Source organism: Hibiscus syriacus, unplaced genomic scaffold (assembly GCF_006381635.1).
Source record: "Hibiscus syriacus cultivar Baekdansim isolate YM2019G1 unplaced genomic scaffold, ASM638163v2 tig00110469_pilon, whole genome shotgun sequence".
Lineage (NCBI taxonomy): Eukaryota > Viridiplantae > Streptophyta > Magnoliopsida > Malvales > Malvaceae > Hibiscus > Hibiscus syriacus.
The window spans coordinates 438103-454384 of NW_024062751.1; the positions used below are offsets into that span (position 1 = coordinate 438103).

Consider the following 16282-nt stretch of genomic DNA (forward strand, 5'->3'; position numbering starts at 1 on the left):
GCTCCATCATTTGTTTCTTGTTAATCTGAACCTTCAAAATGCCCCACATGGATTTGTTTGAAGTAAACTTTAAAATGCTCCAACATTTGCTGATACAGATGTTAAAAGTATGCTCAACATTACTTCTTGCTGAGATGAGCTTCCAATAATGTCTAAATATTCATAATGACGTGGGCTTTCAGGATGCCCTACATGAAACATTTCTGTCTGAAATGGGCTTTCGAGATGCCCCAATATTCTGCTTCTGATTCACTCTCAATGTCTATTTGATTTGAATATCATGATCCCCACGAGGTCCAATTTTGACAATGCACTGTTATGGGTACTTGTGGCTTTATTCGTTCCCCAATTCTGTTTATCTTGAATACTCTCATTCTGGTGTTACTAAACAACAGTGTTGTCAAGTAACTGGAATTCTCTTCATGTTGTCACAAATTTATGAAGTGCTCAATCATTTTGACAGAAACATCTGAGATATGTGCATCTTCTGAATGAGGTGATTATCTTCTAGATGAAGGGTCTAGTCGAACAGAGTGGTATAAATCATTTGGTAATCCATTCCAGGCTGACACAGTGGTTTATCATCTTTCAGTGAAAGCTATTTCTGAAATATACTTTTTGTGGGAGAGAAACCAATTTATGTAAACAGTAATCTGATGAAATAGCAAAACTACATATACAGTGGTACCGGCTCTTCAAAAATCCGCACCCATGCAACATGTTGATTCTGATAATTACTCATCTGATTATGAAGCGATCTTTCAATATGATTTCACAGATATTGATAGTTCTTCTGATACCGAGGAAATCCTGAATTCTGATTCTAATGAGGAGAATAAATTGTTGGTACTTGACAAAAACGGTGTACTCAGAGGTTAAGGCTTCAATAACCATGGAGAGATGTGGTCTAGATTCATCAATTACATAGTTGACAAATTTTATATTTGTTGCTCAAATGGCTAAGGCTGCTGATGCACTTCTTTCAGTAGAAGATATGAAGCAATTATGTAATGATCTCAATTACAAGAAAAGGTGAAACTCATGTTGTGATTTTTGGAAAAGGAATAAGCAGAGGAAGCTTGAAAAGAAGCTTCTTAATGAAGACGATCATGCAGTTCATCTTTTAACTCTAATGATTGATTTTGGGGTTCTTACTGAACCAAATCAGATAACTCAAAGAACACTTCCAGAAGATGCTATTGAGCCTCCTTATTTCTACTACGAGAACATGGCACTTGCTCTAGTTGGTGTTTGGACCGAAATGTCACGGTACTTACACGATGTAGAGCCAGAATTTGTAGATTCGAAGTATTTTTGTGCTGCTGCACGGAAAAAAGCTATATTCATAATCTGCCAATTGAGAACAAATTTCCTCTTATTCTGCTTTCTCCATGCACCATACATGATGCTTTTCCATTGACAAAATAGTGGCCTTCCTGGGATCCACGAACAAGGTTAAACTTTTTACAAACATGTACAGGAAGTGCCAAATTGACAGAAATGATCCGCAAGGCTCTTGAATCTTGTGATGATGAGCCATCTTCGAGTGTCCATAAGTATGTTCTTGATGAATGCCGAAAATGGAATCTAGTATGGGTTGAAAGGAATAAAGTTGTTCCACTTAAACCTGATGAGGTGGAAATACTTCTAGGTTTCCCTAAAAACCATACACGATGAGGAGGATCTGCTAGAGACATGTTCCCCGTTGGTATTAATGTCCTATCTCTTTTCTCTGGAATCAGTGATGCAGAGGTTGCCTTCTACTGTCTTGGCATACCTTTGAAAACAGATGCAAGAACTGAATGCTGACCAGTTAGAGCAATGGATGAGTAAATTTGGCGGATTGAACCCTGTTGTTGGTGGCATCCAATATAACAACTTTACTGGAAGAAACAAATATCAATGGGATGGACTTGAAGATTTTTGTTGGTGCATTTCCTTGCAATGACTGCTACAACGACTGTCTTTTTTGCTGCTCCGGCACACGCACTGCCATATCTCGCTCTTCTCGAACCATGAAAAGGTTTGGCTGATAATAAAACTGGTTATCTCAACTTTTAGAATCATGTAACCAATGTTACCCCATATGAAAGGCCTATAAGAGTAGATTTTGTCCTATTGTCTTATTCTATACCATAAGTTCTCAAGTTCAGGTTCGACAATCTTCTAAAGGACATAATGAATATAATCTTGGAAAAGAAAATGATCAGCATGGCAAAGGCCGTAATGATGTATCAAGACTTGAGCCAGTATCACAGTATAACCAGAATGCAGATGGTGGTCTTTGTTCATTCCCATAATACACTTATTGGGACTTATGACTCTGTGATTGGAGAATCTGATAGAGATATGGATTGATGGCTGAGGAAAGTAATATGTCTGCTTATTGCCCTCAGCATGATATAAGTGATAATCTTTCTTGATGGATTGCTAATGATGTCACATGAGAGCGTTACAAGTTCAACTCCCCAGACTTTCTGGCTTTTTGGACCACTTGCTTTCAAGAAAGTGTAATGCTTCATCATTCTGGTCTTATTTTTTCTACAATAGAGGTAGAATAAACGACAACTTGCTTCAAGGACCTTCCTCATTTGAGACTGTCTTGTTTGAAATGTTTTTTTCTCATTTCTTTATCGAAGAATAAAAGAATTTGGTAAAATGTTGCCTATCACAGGTTCACAATAGAATCAAATCATAAGTATGAATTTAAAGAATATTAAATAAATCAACTACTCTTTCAAATCATTCAAAAATCATAGTCCTATGGCAAGTGTCAAAATTATTGACTGATTTGAGGTGTAGGTTGATTCTGGTAAAGTAAGGTCTCTCAGGTTGGTCAAGCATATATGTCTTCTTTGAGCTTCTACTATCTTGAAGGAAGGGTTGTTATGTTCATCTGATGGAGATACTTCTTGGTTCCCGAATCTCAGGAACGTCTTTGGGATGTGCGGTGCTTTATCAATAGCTTAAGATCGTCTCTTATATCGTTGTTGCACCATTCGATATTCGAGCCGCCTTTTCAGGTTTTCAACTCGAATCCTTCTTTGGTTCCGAGATGTTATTTAAAAATTTACATCTTGAACCCTCTTTTATCATTTTTTATATCATGCATTAAAGATTTTAAAAAACAATTTTGTAAATAAAAATCAATCCTGAGAGGCGGAATGAAATCTGAAGATAGTCCCTTTCATATAGAAATCCATGTATGATTAGAATGGACTTTTCAGGTACGTAATGTAGGCCTGGGTTCATGGTTATGAAAGAAAGGGATAAAAAGGCTCAAACAAGTGTTTTAAGGGTAATTGAACCAAGGATCAATTCATTCTGATGCCTTCAATCTTGCCTTGTTTGACTTGGATCTGCTTTGTTGGGGATTTTTCCATAAGATTCCTTCATCTCCAGTATTTCTTGTGCTTCTTGTTGAATATAAATTTTTGAACTTATTGCACTTGATCAACCTTGTAGCTTGAGGCTCAATGAGTCACCCATCATGATTCAATTTTTCTTCCTTCTTTTTCTTTTTTCCTTTTACTTTTACTTTTTCTTTTTTCTTTTTTCTTTTTTCTTTTTTCTTTTTTCTTTTTTCTTTTTTCCTTTTTCCTTTTTCATTTTTTTTTCTTTTTATGAGTATAGGACTTCAATTGCTTTGAGAACCTCTTTTTCTTCTTGCATTTTGGAAATTCTTTCGTCTTGTCTTGATTGATATTTAAGCACTTTGCATTTGATCTACCTTGTAATTCAAACTCTCTTCAATTCATGAAGATTTGCCTTTGTAATTGACAATCCATATCCCCGTGAGCATATATCCTTCTTCTTGCCCCCCAATATGGAGAGTGATCCTTGGTTAAGGTTGAATCAGAAAAAATATTATAGGCTCAAAAGGGGACAACAAGAGATATATATATATACATATATTTAGAAGGATAAATGAAACAATGTCGTTCGTCATCTCATACACAAAAACCTTTGTAAAAAGAGATATCTCCAGGGGGATGAATTTTCAAGATTAACTTTATTTATATAAAAACAATGTAATTAATGCATGATATATTTATTTCAATCAATCCTTTTTTTTAGTATGCCTCAATCACTTGAAATTATATTCGATAAGTTGATCTATAATGCCTCATCTCGTCTCTTCTTGCAGGAAAATTCACGGATAATTTGAAAGTTTGGTTCTTTTGAGGTCTTTTGGTTCATGATGGTTTTGTATTTGGAAGGACAAATGTGTGACTTATGAAGTCATGTATATGGTGGAAGGTAGTATCATAAACCAGTAAACATCTTGAGTTGGTGTCTCAAAAATAGATAGAGACATGACTTCAGAGTCTCAAATAATTGTAGTGTCAGGATTTGATTTTGGTAAGGGTTAAGTAATTGGCATTGGATGGGATATGGAAGATATAACTTTACCACTTGCCAAAGATCTATAACTCTTGAAAAATTAAAAGAATATTTAATCTACTTGATACTCAAGAATTTCAAGATTAAAACTTAATTCATTGCTCATAACTATAAAAGCAACACAGGTTTATTTATTGCACAAAAAGCGGAGAAATGAACAAAAAAACAAGTTCAAACAATATACTGAAAATAGAAAAGTACTACAGTGGTAGATAACACTTCCACTTGTGTATGCATCATTACTCCTCTAATGTTGGGTGTGTAATCAGACTAGGGTTCTTGTCCTCATTTGCCCCCCATTTCTTGATTATCTCTTGTGTCAAGACCCCCTTGCCAACAAGCGTATCTATTTCTTTTAACAGTGGCCAACAACTCTTTGTTGAATGCCCCTTTACCCCCAAGTGAAAATTAAAGAAGCTATTTTGATTATAGCAATGGGTAGAAGGGTTAGGTGGTACTTTCGTTGGTCTTGGTGTAATGTATTGACCTTTAACCAAATGATGGTACAAGTCTGAAATGGAAGTTTGGAACACTTCCAAAGTTTTTCTTGATCGCATGACTTTCTTTAGTCGATCCGAACAACTACTTGCTCTTTTCCTTTTGCAATTGCGGGGACTATGGATGTTACATTCATTCACATCATCAGCTTTCACTTTCTGATCCTTCGAGCACTTGGATGTGACTTGTGAGTTTTCTTCACTGATTACATTCTCAATTAATTCTCCACTTGTAACAAGATTCTTGAATTCCTTCGTTGGATTTGCCTGCATTAACTCAAAGAAAGGAGCGGGAAGGGAATCACGAAATATATGTGATATCTCTTGTTCTAACATGGGAGGTTGAACTTGTGCCGCCACTCCTCTCCATCTTAAAGCATATTCTTGAAACCTTTCATTGGCTTTCTTCTTTACTCCTTGAAGATTCATACGTGTTGGAGCTAAACCTTTAACATACCAATATTGTCTAAAAAATGCATCAGCTAAATCAACCCATCTCTTGATCTGTTCTTGGGTCAACTGATTGTACCAGACTACTGTTGGGCCAATAAGAGTAGCATGGAAGGAATGAATTAACAGATCATCAGAACTTAAATATCCTTCTATTTTTCTGCAGAACATTCTCAGATGGATTAGGGGACAACTGGTGTCATCATATTTCTCAAAATCAGGCATTTTGAATTCATGGGGAATAACCAAGTCTGGAACCAAGCTGAGCTCTCTTGCTTCTAATTCTTTGCGGGAGGCATTAACATCTTTCATATTTCTGATTGATTCATCCACCTTCTTGACTCTCTCATCATATTGTGAATAATTAACGAGGCTATTCTTTGGGCTCAAGTGAGATGCCCCAGGGTTTATTATCATTCTCGACTTATTAATCTGATAGCACTGTTGCTCTTTAGCAGTTATCTTTTCTTTATCAGATATAATCCCCTGAATAATTTGATTTGGTCTATCTGGTACTGAATCCGATGTTTCTTTCTTTGTATCCTGAGGTAACCCTGTCAATTGTTCTGACCACTGATCTTGTAGTCTCTCATGAGATTGTTCTATTGTTTTCATGATGATGATACCGTATGAATGAATGATCTCATTTTACTGTTACAGAACCCTTCATGAATTATTTATATGTTTTTATAATGTATATACCAATACTTGAACAAATAAAAAATGTAAATGTGAAATGCATAAATGCAAAAATGTAAATGTAAATTATTTAAAATGCCAGAATAGAACATCCAGTTATATTAAGACTGCATTTTTCTTTGATATTGAAAATAAATAAACATTTAAATATGTTTTAATGCATGATATAAATGTAAATACAAACATAAAAATACTAAAATTCAAAATGCAAATGCATATATGAAAAGGTGTTACTCAAGAGTAATCATCTTAGAACAGATTTCATTGAACACAAAAGTTTTCGTGCATCAAACAAAACCTTTACATATAGGGGATGGCTTTTATTCCTAATTTCTCTATTTCTCTTAAAAGCCAAATTAAATTCCACTCATGTTCAGGTGTGGAGTTATCCATCTGCTTTAATTCTCTAGCGAAGCCAGCTAAGTTCACCAGCTTATGAGGCACATTGCTTGCTTGAGCAGTAACTTTCTTCATGACATTGTCTTTTTCTTTCATCTTCTGTGTCAACTCTAAAAATTGTAAACAATGTTGTTCATTTATTCTTGTGAGAGACTCTTTGTGTTCAAGAAGTTCTCGTACAAGATCTCCATAATCATCTAAACATTTCTTCAATGTTTTGTTCTTAGCCATAGTGGTTTTTAATTCAATATCGATCTCAAGCTAATGAATCTGATATGATGCTTCCATGTTGGTCATAGCCCTATTTAACCTTTGATTTTCTACTTGACATCTTTTTAATTCACTGACAGATGTATTGCATCTTTCTTCTGCAACTCTTAAATCATGAGAAAACCTCTTGGATCGACCTTCATGTATGTTACAGTTCTTTTTCAGTTTGGTGATCCCCGTTATCCACTCTTCTGGGGTGTTTCCTAGGCCAGCATTTTAAAAAGCTTGATTGACCTTCTGGAAATCTTCATGCATGGTTTCCCTTTTTGGTGCTCAATTTATCGTTTGCAATCTTTAGATGACGTATTTGAGCCTCAGACCTCAGCAAGTCTTCTTCTCTTTGGGCGGCCCTACTAATATTCTTACTTTTGACCACTTTTGGTATTAATCTATTAGGATCTTCAGTTACCAAACTAGGTCGATCATTTATCACAAACTGTAAGGTTCCATGATCCAGAAGACTTTGTACTCGACGTTTGAAGGCAAGACAATTTTCGATGGTATGTCCTTGAGTTCCAACATGATATTAACAATAAAAGTTGATGTCATACCAATTCGGATACGGAGGTTGGAATGGTTTTATGTAGTACGGGGCCACTTCTTGCACTTCAAGTAGCTTTTCATATAACTCCTTATATGATATAGGGATAGCATCAAAATAAGAACCGTCATTTGTCTTGGATTGAACCTGAGTTTTAGACGTCGGGAGCAATCTAAACTTTGACGACTTCAGATTACATGATTTCTTCTCATCTCTGGGAGTTTTTACAGTTGTCACCATTTCCTGGGTATCTCCATATAACTTGTGAATACGAATGATGACTGTCTCTATTTGTGTCGGAATCTCTTTTTCCTTTGGCTAAAACAGATATTCTTTCCATCATCTTGGACATCTGCTCTCTTATTTCTCGTATCTCCTTTTGCTCTTTAATGGGCATACGATCTTTGGGTGCATAGCTCTCCTCTATCCTCGGAGTTCCCTCAGGATGCCATTCCACGGTTGTGTCATATTTTGTTCCATCATAAAACTTTTTGTCCATTTATGATTTCTTTCCAATTTGATGAACAGTCTTTCCAGTTAACACCTTTTGGTTATGCCATGATCATGCAATGGAAACAAAAGAAATCAATATAAACAAGTTAGAGCAAAATAACATGCATAATGTCGTAACCCGTTTTCGTCTGGGCACTAAATTTTTTCTTCGGCGGGAAAAATGATATGAATAAATGGTTTTAAAATGTTTTGGGAGTCGCCAACGGCCTTTTGGGTCAGGTAGGTCGAATACCTAAAAATTATCTTTTAAAAGAGTTTTTAAGAAAACATCAGTTAAAAAATAAACTGGTCTGCGTTTATAACTTAAAATTCATTCTTTTTATTAATAAAAAATGGATTCGTGGTCGGTTACGTTTAGGGAAGGATTAACACCCCTATAACGCCCAAAATTGGTACTTTATTAATTATAAGTTGTCTCTATTATTAGAAATTTAAAAATTCAAATGTATATTTAATTTATAATCTTGTTATTTCAAATTTATAATTTTAAGAAAATATATTATATTTTTTATAAGATATTTATTTATTTAGAAATATCAGAAAAGGGCTTCTAGGTGCTTTAAGACAGCTCTTTTCTTTATATAAATAAATAAATAAATATTAATAAAACATTAATCTAAAAATAAAAAAATAGATATAATTTATAAAAGTAAGATATTTATTTATTTAAAATATCAGAAAATGGACATCCAGTTGATTTAAGACTGTCCTTTCTTAATATTGAAAAATAAATAAATATTAAAATATGATTAAAATATAATTTATGTAAAATCAAATTAAGATTTAATATATATATATAAAGTAAAAATAAGTATTATTTATTATATATATATATTTATATGACTATATAATAATAATAAAAATAATATTTAAATATATAAACATGTAAAATTAAAACATAAATAAACAATAATAAAAATAAAATTAGAACTATATATTTAAAAGCAATAAATATTTATAATAAATGAAAATATTTAAAATTAGTGACTAAATTATAATCTAATAAAATTAAATACCTAATTCGTAATTAATTATTTAAAATTACAGGGATTAAACATGTTATTTTACCCATTTATTAATTTGGTGACTAAAATAAAATTATATTAAATTAGTACATCAAATTAAAACAAATTAAAATATGTGATTCGGGGTTAAAATATAAATTATAAAAATTATAAAGGACTAAATAAGGCATTTAACCAAATACCTAATTATACTGGAAATGACTAAATTATAATAAAATAAACTTACGAGACCCAATTAAAAAATTTAGAATTCGATTTCCAGTGACTAAAATGCAGAGTTACAAAACTTCGATGGCTACGGGCATGGTTATTCCACGCGTAAAATTACGAACACACCCCTCCTTAAAACGACGTCGTTCGGGGAGGATTATTTAAGCCCAAAATCGGCCTAAAATGGCCGGTCTCCCTCATTTCCTTGTTCTACTTCTCTCTCTAAAGAGAGAGAAGCTCTGCCTTCTCTCTACAAATTCCCTCGCCGGAGGGATCAGGCCAAATCTAGTTTCTTTTTCTCCTAAAACTCTTTCAATAGACGTAGATATAAACAAAAACCGAAGGTTTACCTCGGTTTACAAAAGTTTTCGGTGACGTTTGGTATCTCGGGGGTAAGTTCTTCTCTTCTCTGTTTTTCTTTTCGATTATTGATGTTTGTTGTTGGTTTATTGGTTGTTGTTTTCTATTTTTGGGGTTGCTCTCCGTCTCCTATCGATTTTTTTGCTCTCTGTCTGGTTCCCCTCTTCATTTTTTTCACAGGTTTGGTGACCATATTTATAGGCCACCATGTACTTCATTTGGACCAGATAATGGAGCGGTCCTCGGTGAGTCACCAAGCTATGGCGGTGACTCACCATAGAGCTTCAACGTGGGTGGCCATCTAGGTCTTCTGGAGGCTTCGAAGAGGGTGGCAAAAGCTGGCTGAGTCACCTAGCAGTGACATTGTTGGCAGTGGCAGTTGGAGCACTTGGCAGCAAAGGTTGAAGCGTCTGGAAGCTTGGAGCGGTGGCGGCGCTAGGGTTAGAAACCCTAGCAGACACGATCCAAACCCTAGAGGGTTTGGGTTATCTGTTGGGCTGGTTCTAGACTGGATCGGGGTCTGGGCCTCTGATGGTAATTGGGCTCCGGGATTTGTAAATTTAAATGGGCCTGTTTGTAATAATAATAATATTAATAATAAAAATAAATAATAATATAATAGTAATAGTAATAGTAATAATAAAATGAAAAAAAACTAGTGTCTTCAGCTGCCCCTCTTTGCTCATTCTTATGTTAATGAGAAAAGGGCAAAGACGAAAAGACAATAAGTTTTTTTCATTTGACTTTACTTGATTAGGATGGAAATGTTAAACAAGTTCTTATTTGGGATTAGTTCTTCTCATTAAGAACTTTTCCACTGGGGATGACAATTTATCTCCTTCTGTGATATAATCATGTAAAGGTTCAATAGGTTCTGCTCATTCTTCTTCAGATGAGTTCTTCTCATTATGAACACTTCTGAAAATATTGATGCTGGTCTATCTCCTTCTGTGATAGGGTCATGCAAAAGGTTGAACAAATTCTTCTCATTATGAACTTCTTCTTCCTTCTTCAGATGAGTTCTTCTCATTATGAACTTTCTCTAGAAAAGTTGATGATGATCTATCTCCTTCTGTGATAGAGTCATGCAAAACGTTGAACAAGCTCTTCTCATTATGAACTTCTTCTTCCTTCTTCAGATGAGTTCTTCTCATTATGAACTTTCTCTGGAAAAGTTGATGATGATCTATCTCCTTCTGTGATAGAGTCATGCAAAAGGTTGAACAAGCTCTTCTCATTATGAACTTCTTCTTCCTTCTTCAGATGACTTCTTCTCATTATGAACTTTCTCTGGAAAAGTTGATGATGATCTATCTCCTTTTGTGATAGAGTCATGCAAAAGGTTGAACAAGCTCTTCTCATTATGAATTTCTTCTTCCTTCTTCAGATGAGTTCTTCTCATTATGACCTTTCTCTGGAAAAGTTCATCCATCGAGTGATGAATTCAAACAAAAAGTTGAACAAATTCTTCTCATTATGAATTTCTTCTTCCTTCTTCAGATGAGTTCTTCTTATTATGAACTCTACCTGGCAATGCTGATCCATCAAATAATGAATTCCAACAAAAGGTTGAACAAATTCTTCTCATTATGAACTTCTTCTTCCTTCTTCAGATGATTTCTTCTTATTATGAAATTCTTCTGGAAAAGTTGATCCATCAAGTGATGAATTTGAATCTTTGCTAAAATCTTTGAAATTCCTGTCAAAATTTAACATGGATAAAATGGATGAAAATGCACCTATTTTTGCAAATGCCTAAATATGATGCATGAATGTTAAGTTCATCTTTGATTTCAAAGTGGTGAACTTGGTTTTCCTTCACTTGATCAAAATGTCATTTCAAGCTGGCATTTGTAATTTGGAATAGCAATCTTTGTGTCTTCTCTGCTTCATTTTCATTAAAGTCTCAGAAGAAAATGTTTCATTTGTGGGACTTTGGTTGTAATCAGAATTATGACCTTGATGTCCCATTTGGTTTTTTATAAAACTGGCTTTCTTCGTCTGGATTTGTATAGAAATCCAATAAAGCTTTCATCTTTGAAAAGAGAATCTATCATTTTTGAAGAGTGTAGATGTAGATATGCCAGACTCAGCATGGATTAATTGGGAGAGTAGTGCATGTTCTGATTTAACTCTTGAAACACATCACAAGGAGGATTTATCCTAATTCCTTTCATGTCTCCACATCTAATCAGATCTCGAACAAGGCAACTTGGACCATATCATGTCGAGATGCTTAACAACAACCTGTCATTCAACTTTAGTTGGCTCCACCAGTTTCTTGTTGTTAAAATTTCTGCTTCCCTTCTGTGGAAAGAAATCTTCATCATTTCTTACTTCTAACCTTGAGGTTGAAAAGGAAAAACTTCATCTTGGACCAGTAAATGGAAATCATTTGATCACAACATTGGTTCAACATCAGAATGACTGGTTTGTAAAACATTTAACAACACATTCATCCAGCTGTGGCTTCTGCACAGATTTATGGTCAGGGAAGCTCTTTTATAGTGTTCAGAACTTTTGTATGATGTCACAAGACCACTTGAGAATAAAACTCAATGGGAATACAAGTGAGATAATGGTGTGTTTCATGACCAAAAAGTTGGTCAAATTCACAAAATATGCTAGTGCTGAATTGAATAAGAGATACCAACTTCTTTTGATATCATCTCGAGCAAGTATGATACTGATCATGTTTTTCTTCCATAATGAGTGCTGTAGGAAGTAGAAACATATCAGCTATAGGAGCCATGTAAGGAACGATATCCATGAAATTCTTGCTGCTGGGGATAAAATGCACATGATAAAACCAAAATAGATGAAAACTCAATTCACCCTGGCTGGCCATGATAACACCGGGAATAAGAATAAAATTCAAACAAGAACTGATGTGTAAAACAACTTCGTAACCTTAACAGTATGGTTGAAATTAATTGCCAAGAATCTCAAAGAAATATTTCCAATCATCACTGACACACAAAAGACCATGTTCAAAGCCGATATCTTGAGGAACTGTTCCCGGGATCGAGTAGTCTATCTGGGGACCATCTTTATCCATGCAACCGTGATGTAGTTAAAAAAAGGAACACTATGTCATGTGACACATGGTTAAGAAGATTAGGTATTTGAAACCATACTTATTGAGTAGATATTTGTCCAACAACAGGATCCTAATGCAACTACCTGATGAATGAAGCAATCATGTAATCAGCTCAATTGTCACTGCTTCACCATTTTCATTCTTCATACCTTTTTGCCTTAATGGAAATATTTGCTCAAATCAATGATCTTTCTGTAAGATGATATGGGGTTTTAGTATACCCCTGCATTGGCTAATACAAACATTCAAAATGTGCCAACATTCTTGATTCTGATTGAAATGGGCTTTCAGCATACCCTAATATTTGCTGATTGTTGACGTGAGCTTTCAAAATGCCCCACATGTATCTGTCTGAAGTAACCTTTAAAGTGCCCCAACATTTGTTGATACAGATGTTAAAAGTGAGCTCAATCTTACTTCTTGCTGAGATGAGCCTCCAAGAATGCCCAAATATTCATATTACTATGAGCCTTAAAAATGCCTCAACATTCTACTTCTGGTTGAAATGAGCTTTCAAGATGTCCCGCATGAATCTGTCTGAATTTGGCCTTCAAAATGCCCCCAATCTTCTAAACTATAAGGCTTACTTTCAATGTTTGTTTGATTTGGATTTCATGATCCCCGCGAAGTCCAAATTTGATAATGCACTATTGTGGGTATTTGTGGCTCTATTCGTGCCTCAAATCTGTTTATCTTGAATACTCTCATTCTGGTGTTACAAAACAGCATTGTTGTCAAGTAATTTGAGGAATTCTCTTCATATTGTCACAAACTTTAAGAAGTAATCAATCATTCTGACAGAAATGTCTGAGATATGTGCCTTTTTTGAATGAGGTGCCCACTGGATCTAGAGGGATCTAATCAGACAGAGTGGTATAAATTATTTAGTGATTCATTCCAGGCTGACACGGGTGAACCTTGTTTTCAGTGAAAGCTAGTTTTGGAACATGCTTTTCCATGCAATATGTTGGTTCTGATAACTACTCATCTGATTATGAAGCGATCTTTCAGGATGATTTCACAGATATTGATAGTTCTTCTGATACCGAGGAAATCCTGAATTCTGATTCTGATAAGAAGAATAAACTGTCATACTTGACGAAAATGAGATACTCAGATGTTGAGGCTTCAATAGCCATGGAGAGATATGGTCTGGATTCATCAATTGCAGAGTTGACAGATTTTATATGTGATGCTCAAATGGCTAAGGCTGCTGACGCACATCTTCTGGTAGAAGTTAGGAATTCATTATGTAATGACCCCAATTACAAGCAAAGGCGAAACTCGGGCTATGATTTATGGAAAAGGACGAAGCAGAGGAAGCTTGAAAAGAAGCTTCTTAATGAAGACAATCGTGCAGTTCATCTTCCAAATCCAATGATTGGTTTTGGGGTTTCTACCGAACCAGATCAGATAACTCAAAGAATTTCCAGAAGATATTATCGAGCCTCCTTATTTCTACTTTGAGAACGTGGTACTTGCTCCAGTTGATGTTTGGACTGGAATATCACAGTACTTATTCGATGTAGAGCCAGAATTTGTAGATTCGAAGTATTTTTGTGCTGTAGCCTGGAAACGGGGCTATATTCATAATCTGCCAATTGAGAACAAATTTCCTCTTATTCTACTTACTCCACGCACCATACATGATATTTTTCTATTGAAAAAGAAATGGTGCCTTCCTGGGATACAAGAACAAAGTTGAACTGTTTACAAACATGTACAGGAAGTGCCAAATTGACAGAAAGGATCTGTAAGGCTCTTGAAGCTTATGACGATGAGTCATCTTCGAGTGTCCAGAAGTATGTTCTTGATGAGTACCGAAAATGGAATCTGGTATGGGTTGGAAGGAATAAAGTTGCTTTACTTGAACCTGATGAGGTGGAAATACTTCTAGGTTGAACCATACACGAGGATGGGGATCTGCTAGAGACATATTTCCCCGTGGTATCAATGTCGTGTCTCTTTTCTCTGGGATAAATGATGCAGAGGTTGCTTTCTACTTTCTGGGCATTCCTTTGAAACCAGATGTGCAAGAACTGAATGGGGATCGATTGGAGCAATTGATGAGTAGATTTGTCGAATTCGACCTTGTTGTCAGTGGCATTCCGTGTAATAACCTTACTGGAAGGCATAAACATCATCGGGATGAACTTGAAGATTTTTGTTGGTGCATTTTTTTTTGCAATGGCTGCTACAGTGACTGTCTCTTCTGCTGCTCCAAAATACGTACTGCCATATCCCATTCTTCTCGAACCATAGAAAGATTTAGCTAATGGTAAAACTGGTTATCTCAACTTTTGGAATCCTGTAAGGCCTACAAGTGTAGAATATGTTCCAATGTCTTATTATGTGCCATAAGTTTTAATTTCAAATTTAGCATTCTTCTGAATGACATAATGGATATAATCCTTAATGGGACTTATAACTCTGTGATGTAATCTTCTAGAGAACAATGATTGATGGCTGGGGAAAATAATTTGTCTGGTAATGCTTATCGCCCTCAGCATGAAATAAGTGATAATCTTTCTTGATGGATTGCTAATGATGTCACAGGAGAGCGTTACAAGTTCAAATCTCCAGACTTTCTGGCTCTTTGGACCACTTGCTTTCAAGAAAGTGCAATGCTTCATCATTCTGGTCTCGTTTTTTTTCTATAATAGAGGTAGAACAAACACCAACTTACTTCAAGGACCTTCCTCATTTGAGACTGTCCTGTTTGAAAATGTTTTTCCTCCTTTCTTTATCGAACAATGAAAGAATTTTGTAGAATATTGCCTATCACGGGTTCACAATAAAATCAAATCATAAGCATGAATTCAAAAAATATCAAAAGAATTAACAACTCTGTAATGTTTAAGAATTATAATTCTTTGACAAGTATGAAGATTTGGTTTGGTTTCAGGATGGCTTTCCTATTTTCTATGGTTACATCTATTTAAGATGTTACTCATCTCTCACTCTTTGTGATCTTTGTCACATGCCTCACTTTAAGGACTTGGTATTTTAACCGGATGCGTACAAAATGACGCAACTAGGATTGTTAATTACTAGACCTTCTAGAGTCCTTCCATTTCAATTCTCTGGAATCTTTCATTTAGACTCGTCTAATCAAAGTAGTGAAAAAATATCGGTCTAAAAATGAAATTTCTGAGTGCTTGTGTGAAGTTGACTATAACAGGTGTTTCGTAACTCCCTTAGTCCATTTGTTAACACATTTGCCATTTTGGCTAGCTGAATTTAGCTTTATTGTATATAATAATATAATCACCTTTATCAGGCTAATTGAAACTTATCCATAAAGACGGGGCGATTAACCAATTGCTCTATAGGGACAGTTTTATTGCATATAATAGTATAAATAGATTAGCTGAATATTATCCATAAAGCCGGGGCGATTAACCATTTGCTCTAGTGGGACAACTCAAGCTTTATTGTATATAATAATATAACATGGGTATCCAAATCCAATTTCTTAAGCTTGTTAAGAAGAACCTGTTATAGTCTAGGTGTTTTGGTGGAATTCAGAAAATCTCTTCGTTAGAGTTCAATTCCCAGCAACTGACTTAAACTAGATTTATCTATTTGTAAAAAATTATGTTCATCATTGAACGTTATTAATAGAAAAATATTCTAATCGATTTTGTAATGTAATACATCAACGATGCCCCATGTTGTACACTCCTATATATAAATACCAAGCCTTTTTGTAATTTTTTTCAATAGGAGTAGGCTATCTCATATTTGTAATATGATAGTGTTTGGGTGTATTTCTTCTGAGGTAAGGTTAATGGTCCTTGTTTTTCTGGTTTTC

General features: G+C 34.9%; 2 pseudogenes; both read left to right on the plus strand.

Annotated features, from left to right (window-relative positions):
• The window catches only part of LOC120127523, a 47209-nt pseudogene extending 45400 nt beyond the window's left edge, over nt 1-1809 (plus strand).
• Nucleotides 1810-1907: 98 nt separating this feature from the next.
• LOC120127525 overlaps nt 1908-16282 on the plus strand; it is a 42910-nt pseudogene continuing 28535 nt past the window's right edge.